Source organism: Aedes albopictus, chromosome 3 (assembly GCF_035046485.1).
Source record: "Aedes albopictus strain Foshan chromosome 3, AalbF5, whole genome shotgun sequence".
Taxonomy (NCBI): Eukaryota; Metazoa; Arthropoda; class Insecta; order Diptera; family Culicidae; genus Aedes; species Aedes albopictus.
Genome location: NC_085138.1, coordinates 163,195,072 through 163,203,397, shown reverse-complemented (window position 1 = coordinate 163,203,397; position 8,326 = coordinate 163,195,072).

Here is an 8,326-nt window from a genome sequence, read left to right as displayed (position 1 = left end):
GGAAGAGGAGGGACATTCGTGATAGATAAGATTCGGGAATGGAAGTATCGTCTGAGAATCATTACTTGATGTTATGACAACCAGTTGTGCAACCAATAAGCCATTCATGATTTGTGAGCGCAACCAAGATGGACAGCGGTAGCAGGAAAATCATTAAATTCATTGCGAGCTTTCATGCACGACATACGTGTTCCAAATCATTTAAAAGTTACGAAATTGCTAGATTTCTTAAACACCAACCGGAGTACTCGAAAATGACATGCGGAAGAGCTGGTATCGTTAAACGCCAGTGCACAATGGTCCGAGGACCAACATTAAGTGGAAAAAATTAATAACTCAAAAACCATCCAAGATAGAGTCTTCATGTCTTCTAGACATTTGCTCGTGAGTCCAAGCCGCGTTATATGCAAAAGTGTCCTAAACGCCAAATCTTAAAATACTTCATATTTCAGCACCTAACTTTTTTATTTCAAAAGATATCGAAATAAAATGTTCTGCAAAGTTGAAGAAGGTAAAAACCCCGACAACTTTCTCGAAGAGCAGTTTTTTCTATCTCTTCAATCTGAGGAGATATAACTTATTGAAGAAATAAAAAGTCCGAAATCGTTTTTTTTGTCATATGTCAAAAACTATCATTTTTTCAAGCCTACTATGTTCAGAGCAATTGTACATATTGCCAAAATACACATTTCGTCAGAAGACATCAAAGCTGTACGATGTTTCTATCAAAAGATATAAATATTTTTGTACTTTTTTAAGCCAATTTTTCTAGCGTAACATTTGAAAAAGGCGCAAGTGAATCTTTAATTTTCTCCCACCACCGGATCTAGTATGACAAAAACTACATTTTAACAAATTTTGGAGAGGGTGTTTTTTTGTTTTGCGTTTTAAATGTGATTTGACTATGACCGTATTTTAGGCATCAAATTCACGAAAAATGACATCCATAATGTCCGAGTTCAACATCTACTCGTGTTTCAAGATCACTTATCTTAAACATTCGAGTAGCGATGAACCCAATGTTGTCTTTTTTGTTTTGTTTTGTTCCTTTGTGTAAGTGAGCAAAAATATAAAACAAATTCCCTATAGTTTTTCGATTTCTTAATTCATCAGATATATGCATCTGGTGATCGTATGCAAATTTTAAATTGAATTGTGGACCGTCCAGTTTTATATGTTTGACATATACTATGAAAGGCCTTTGATCCTAGGATAGGATGCGACACGTAGTCAGTCAATTTCGTCAACGATCAAAATCAAGTGCTGTCACTTTTCTTTATTCCAAATCTTTAAAACTATTTAACTTTAACGATTGAAGATTTGATGCATATTTCGCACCGTAAAGCACTATTTGCAATTGCAATAGCGCAACTTGCTACTAAAATTGCTTTCAAACGCAAGCTCTTTCAATTATGATGAAATCTATCAAAAAATCAATTGATTTTGCACTAAATCAATGGTTTTAACCGGTGTCAAGCCATGGGAGTCACATTAGGTTGATTTGCTTTTGAATGCTGACATATTTGAGGCGATAAAGCTTGAATAAAAAAATACAATGATTTTAATTATTGGTATCAAATGCTAAACCTACAAACTAGCAACACGGCCAAGCCAACAACAAAGCGATATGATCGCAGCAAACGGATATCAATTTCGACCAATCAGCGACTGGTCTCCGTTTGACAGCAAATTGGTCTCAAATTGACTGACTACGTGTCGCATCCTATCCTAGGATCAAAGGCCTTTCATAATATATGTCAAACATATAAAACTGGACGGTCCACAATTCAATTTAAAATTTGCATACGATCACCAGATGCATATATCTGATGAATTAAGAAATCGAAAAACTATAGGGAATTTGTTTTATATTTTTGCTCACTTACACAAAGGAACAAAACAAAACAAAAAAGACAACATTGGGTTCATCGCTACTCGAATGTTTAAGATAAGTGATCTTGAAACACGAGTAGATGTTGAACTCGGACATTATGGATGTCATTTTTCGTGAATTTGATGCCTAAAATACGGTCATAGTCAAATCACATTTAAAACGCAAAACAAAAAAACACCCTCTCCAAAATTTGTTAAAATGTAGTTTTTGTCATACTAGATCCGGTGGTGGGAGAAAATTAAAGATTCACTTGCGCCTTTTTCAAATGTTACGCTAGAGGCTTAAAAAAGGACAAAAATACTTATATCTTTTGATAGAAACATCGTACAGCTTTGATGTCTTCTGACGAAATGTGTATTTTGGCAATATGTACAATTGCTCTGAACATAGTAGGCTTGAAAAAATGATAGTTTTCGACATATGACAAAAAAAACGATTTCGGACTTTTTATTTCTTCAATAAGTTATATCTCCTCAGATTGAAGAGATAGAAAAAACTGCTCTTCGAGAAAGTTGTCGGGGTTTTTACCTTCTTCAACTTTGCAGAACATTTTATTTCGATATCTTTTGAAATAAAAAAGTTAGGTGCTGAAATATGAAGTATTTTAAGATTTGGCGTTTAGGACACTTTTGCATATAACGCGGCTTGGACTCACGAGCAAATGTCTAGAAGACATGAAGACTCTATCTTGGATGGTTTTTGAGTTATTAATTTTTTCCACTTAATGTTGGTCCTCGGACCATTGTGCAGTGTGAGGACTTCGACCTGAACAAGCTGATCAGATCTTCGACCAATTTGAGGAACCGCGCCATTTTTTGCTATATACAGCCAAGTAAAGATGCACCCGTCGGGCCGAGATTACTGTCGAATGTGGAAATAGACACGGCGACATCGGTAAACTTTGAGACTCAAGTCACTGAATGCCAGAGATTGTTGAATCTCAAACACAATACGGCTCTTGTAGAGAAGAAACTTTCGTCTTTGTCGGTCGAGGGGTCGAGGCTGTTCGGTAACCAAGGCAGCCAAAATCCACTGGTTCTCAATATTTAAGCAAGTAGAGACTCCTCGAACACCACGCGGGCAATGTTGTCCCATGTATTTCGTCGAGAATTGCCATTTTTTAAGTCATCTATGCAAGCAATGCAACAATACCGCGCACAAAGACGGTATTGCGGTTGCTACCGCATGGACATACGTTCAGGCCAGTTTTGAAGAAGTCGAAGAATAAATACGCCTTAGCAACAGTTTATGTCAGATAAATAGTTAAAATAAATTTTCATCCCACTTTTGTTAGTCAATTGATATAGACGTGTTTTTGTTACGACTACAGCCTCATATCATTTGTCCAACAGGTTATGGGCCTTTATTGAAACTGTTACGTGGATTTTTGGATCGTTGAAAAAAACCTTGAAGAATTTTGTCGGATCGTTTTGGAGAAGATTGGTTGAAGTTTCGGAGCTGCTCAAGATGGATGCAAGCAAAGTCATCATGGAGCGCCTGAACAACCGCAATTATGAAGCCTGGAAGTTCCGGATCGAAATGCTGCTTATCCGTGAAGGTCTTTGGAAATACATCTCGGAGCAGATGCCAAACCCGGTGACCAGTGAATGGAAGCAAGGGCAAGGAGATGATCGAACCAGAGCGACGATTGCGCTTTTCGTTGAAGACAGTCAGTACTTCATAGTCCGAAATTGTCAAACCTCCAAGGAAACCTGGGAGGCTTTGAAGAAGCACCACCAGAAAGCGTCGCTTACGTCTCGAGTTACGCTGCTCAAACGGATTTGCCAGTTGCAGTTCCAGGATGGGGACGACATGGAGCAACATCTTCAGGAGATGGAAGGTCTTTTCTCGCGCCTATTAACCGTTATGTGGCCGGCAAACTTTTTGCTTTTTTCTACACCGTGTATTTTAAATGTGTGCTGGGTACCCGGGTACCCTGCCGGCCACATAAGGGTTAAACGCTGGCCAGAAGCTCGATTCGCAGTTGATGGTCGCAATGGTCCTAAGAAGCCTACCGGAACTCTATGATACGTTGACAACTGCACTCGAGAGCCGCTCAGATGATGAGTTAACAATGGATTTGGTAAAATCCTGCTTGGTTCCGCTGATGATATTAAGGGTTCGTTCAAATATTACGTAACGCTAGAGGGGGAGGGAGGGGGTCTAACGCTGTGTTACGCTTCATACAAAATTTTAAAATTTCCCTTACAAAATTTGTTACGTGGGGGAGGGTGGGGGTCTAAAATTGACAAATTTTGCGTTACGTAATATTTGAATGAACCCTAATATTATTGCTCGAAAATTTGAGACGATGACGAAAACGTACATCCGACTAAAAAGTAAAGCGAATCGGATTAGTCATTAATGTGTCGAAGACAAAGTACCTACATGATGACAAAGGGCTCCAGGGAGGAATCACCGCGCCCGCCACCCCGAATTCATATCGACGGTGATGAAATCGAGGCGGTTGAAGAATTCGTGTACTTGGGCTCACTGGTGACCGCCGACAACGACACCAGCAGAGAAGTTCAGAGGCGCATTGTGACAGGAAATCTTGCTTACCTTGGACTCCGCAGAACTCTACGATCGAATAAAGTTCGACGTAACACGAAGGTAACTATCTACAAAACGCTGATTAGACCGGTCGTCCTCTATGGGCACGAAACATGGAGCCTATGTGCAGAGAACGAACGCGCCCTTGGAGTTTTGGAACGGAAGGTGGTGCGTACCATCTACGGGGCGGAGTGCAGATGGAAGACGGGACTTGGAGAAGGCGAATGAACAACGAGCTGCATCAGCTGCTGAGAGAACCAACCATCGTCCACTCAGCGAAAATCGGGAGGCTACGGTGGGCGGGTCATGCCCTCAGGATGTCGGATAGCAAACCGACTGAAATGGTTCTCGAAAGTTATTTGACCGGTACAAGAAACGTGGCGCGCAGCGAGCTAGATGGGTCGATCAGGTGCGGAACTGGAGACACAAAGCCATAGACCGAGTAGAATGGAGACGGCTACTATGTACAGGCCTACTATGTCAGGCCTTAGCCTGACTGGTAAGGAAGTACCCACAAGCGATCACTGCACACATACAGAAAAAATAAACATCGATGGATGCTCTGCAAAGGTTCATCCAACTGTATCGTTCGACGCTCAGCACAGTTCTGGAAGGAACACCTCCAGCAGAAGTGATCGAAGACTGCTCGATGAGAACTACTCACGATTTGCTTCGACCTTCGAGGTCTCCACAAAGATCAACTGTACAGGTCAACAGTTGGTGCACTCGTCTATGCAAAGGTTCTCGAGAATGCAGTCAACTGGGAAAGACAGTAAGGAATCATGCCTGGACAAGTTATTGAAGCAGTTGAAAACGTGAACTACAACGTCCTTCTGGATCAAGTCCCAGCACGTCGGAAGCTAATTTGAATTCACGCAAATCAGTTACGCCTAAGGTACACTGATATCAAGCACCAGTCTAATCAAATTCCGTTAGCCATGGACATCCTAATTGAAAATTCCAGATTATCATAGATTACACTAGTTTACAAAATAAAACGAAAGCCGTGAACTTCTGTCAACGACCAAAATTTTTGGAGCACAATTTAGTGCTGATTTCGAAACCGACATTCCAAAAATTTAAAGTAGAACAGTTTTTGAGTTTTAGCTCAATATTGAGTTTTACAACTTTTAAAAAAATGTAATTTACTAAAATTCAAATATATTCCGTTTCGTTCAACCAATTTCAAATCTTTTTCCATAAATCGAAAGCTGAATACAATACCATTCGATCATCTGAATACAGGTGTTGCGTCAGATTGATGAAATTCAAGATATTGGTGTGTTTTAGGGACGATATCCTTAAATTTTAGCAAAATTCCCAAAAATTTTTGAAGTAATGTATTTTTTTCAATAAGAAACAACCAATTTAAAAATTCTTTCTCGACGATTATTTGACATATCATATGTAGGCGAGTTACAGTAAAAATTTCAGCTCAATCGGAGCATTGATTACGGAGAATGAGATGTTTGAAGTGAGCGACTTTGCTTAAAAATAGAACAAAAATCGATTTCAAATCATCAACCTTCTATGGAAAGTCGAAAAAATTTCCGCTCTACTGTAATTTTTATCCTTCGCGTTTTCGAACTTAGGGCATGATTTTACACCAAAAATGATCTTCAGCTTACCGAGTTCAAAAATGCTGTAAACTAGTGTTATCTTACTCCACAGATTTCGAACCATGGAGCAACTACCAGTTCAAAGTATAGTCTAGCAGATCCAATCGACAATTCGTTTGACATCCTAGATGAGACCATGCGGATAGCAACACCGATAGCATTTGCATCAATACCAGTAGTGATTTCTCAGGAATAGGTACTGTTGTCTATAAATTGCTCCAGAAAACGTGAGTAAGGGGTTTAGGCGTTCATGATTGAATTATGTATGCTAGATTTTAAAACTTATTAGCAGTTTTATTTTAATGTTATAAATTTTGTGAACCAACGCATCTAGTTTTCCCATTGGCAAGCAAGACTAAAATAAGGGGTGAAAGTTATGACCCAGCGACGAAAAAGCAATAGAGATTGAAAACCTGGCACGTGGAAGTACCGATCTCCTTGAAAGTATTGAAACACCGCGGATTCGGAATCGTTCCGCTACAGAAGTTGTGGTCTTGGCCTATGGTGCAAGCGTATAGCATTTTAACCATACCATCTACCAGAGCTTATCAACACACGTCTGAACAGCATCTGTTCTCCAGCAGGTGCGGCTCACAACAGCGTCTGATGCCCAACGTCCGAGTGCCAGGGAAGGACTAAGCTCAACTGTGCACTACGGCCCTCAAAATGGTAAAAATCCATTGTAACGGAAAATCAGTAATAGAATAATACGAACTGAGATCAACGGCAACGACCCCAGTGTACAAAAGGGCTTGCGATTGGAAACTCAGTACATGGAAATGCCGAACTCTCAACATCTTTGGGAGCACCCGCATACTCGCCGATCTACTGAAGGACCGCGGATTCGGTATCGTAGCGCTGCAGGAGGTGTGTTGGACATGATCCATGGTGCGAACGTTTAGAGGTAATCGTAATAGGAAACCTGAATGCTCAGGTAGGCCAAGAAGGGAAATTCAGACCTACGATTGGAAAATTCAGTGCCCACCAGCTGTAGCACCTTCTTCCAGCCCAGCCTCCCTTATCGTTACACTTGAAGATCACCACAGCAGACGGAATCGCAAATCGACCACGTTTTGAATGACGGACAGCACTTCTTCGACATTATCGACGTCAGGACCTATCGTGATGCTAACATCAACTCTGGCCACTATCTGGTGATGGTCAAACTGCGCCCAAAACTTTCCGTTATCAATAATGTACGGTACCAGCGACCGTCACGCTAAACATGAGCGATTAAAGTAACCGGATATCACCTCAGCATACGCGCAGAATTTTGAGGCAGCGTAGCCAGACGAGAGCGAGCTCGATGTGGCACCTCTAGAAGACTGCTGGAGAACAGTTAAAGCGGCCATAAACGACTCAACCGAGAGCATCATCGAGAACGTGGAGAGGAGTCGACGAAACGAATGGTTCGACGAGGAGTGCAGAACGATTTTGGAGGAGAAGAACGCAACACGGGCGGTAATGCTGCAGCAAGGAACTCGGCAGAACGTAGAACGTTACGAACAGAAGCGGAAACAGCAGACCCGTCTCTTTCGGGAGGAAAAGCGCCGCCTGGAAGAAGTGGAGTGCGAGGACATGGAACTGCTGTGTCGTTCCCATGAAACGCGGAAGTTCTACCAGAAGCTCAACGCATTCCGCAACGGCTTTTTGTCGTGAGCCGAAATATGCAGGGATAAGGACGTGGCCTCTTAACGGGCAGAAGTTTGGTGATTGAAAGGTGAAAACAGCACTTCGATGCGCGCCTGACTGCCAAGGAGCACGTCGGCATGGAAGATCAGGGCACCGGAGGAAACGACTACGCCAGTGCAGCCGAGGACTTACACACTGATGGAAGCTAACGATGCCATTCATTAGTTTAAAACCAATAAAGCAGCTGTTAAGGATAGTATCGCATCCTAGTTCATCAATATGGGTCCAGAAAATTAGGTAAATTGAACTGCTACCGGAGGAGTAGAAGCAAATAGTAATCTGCCCTATTCACAAGAAAGGCGATCATTTGGATTGTGAAAACTTCAGAGCGATCACCATTTTGAATGCCGCCTACGAAATGTTATCCCAGAGCACCTTCCCTCTTATGTCACCTAAAACAAATAAGTTTGTGGGAAGTTACCAAGCCGGCTTCATCGATGGTCGGTCAACAACGAATCAGATTCTCACTGTACAGTGAATCCTCCAGAAATGCCGTGAATACCAGGCTCCAACGCATCACCTGTTTATCGACTTCAAGGCGGCAAACGACAATGTAGACCGCACAGAG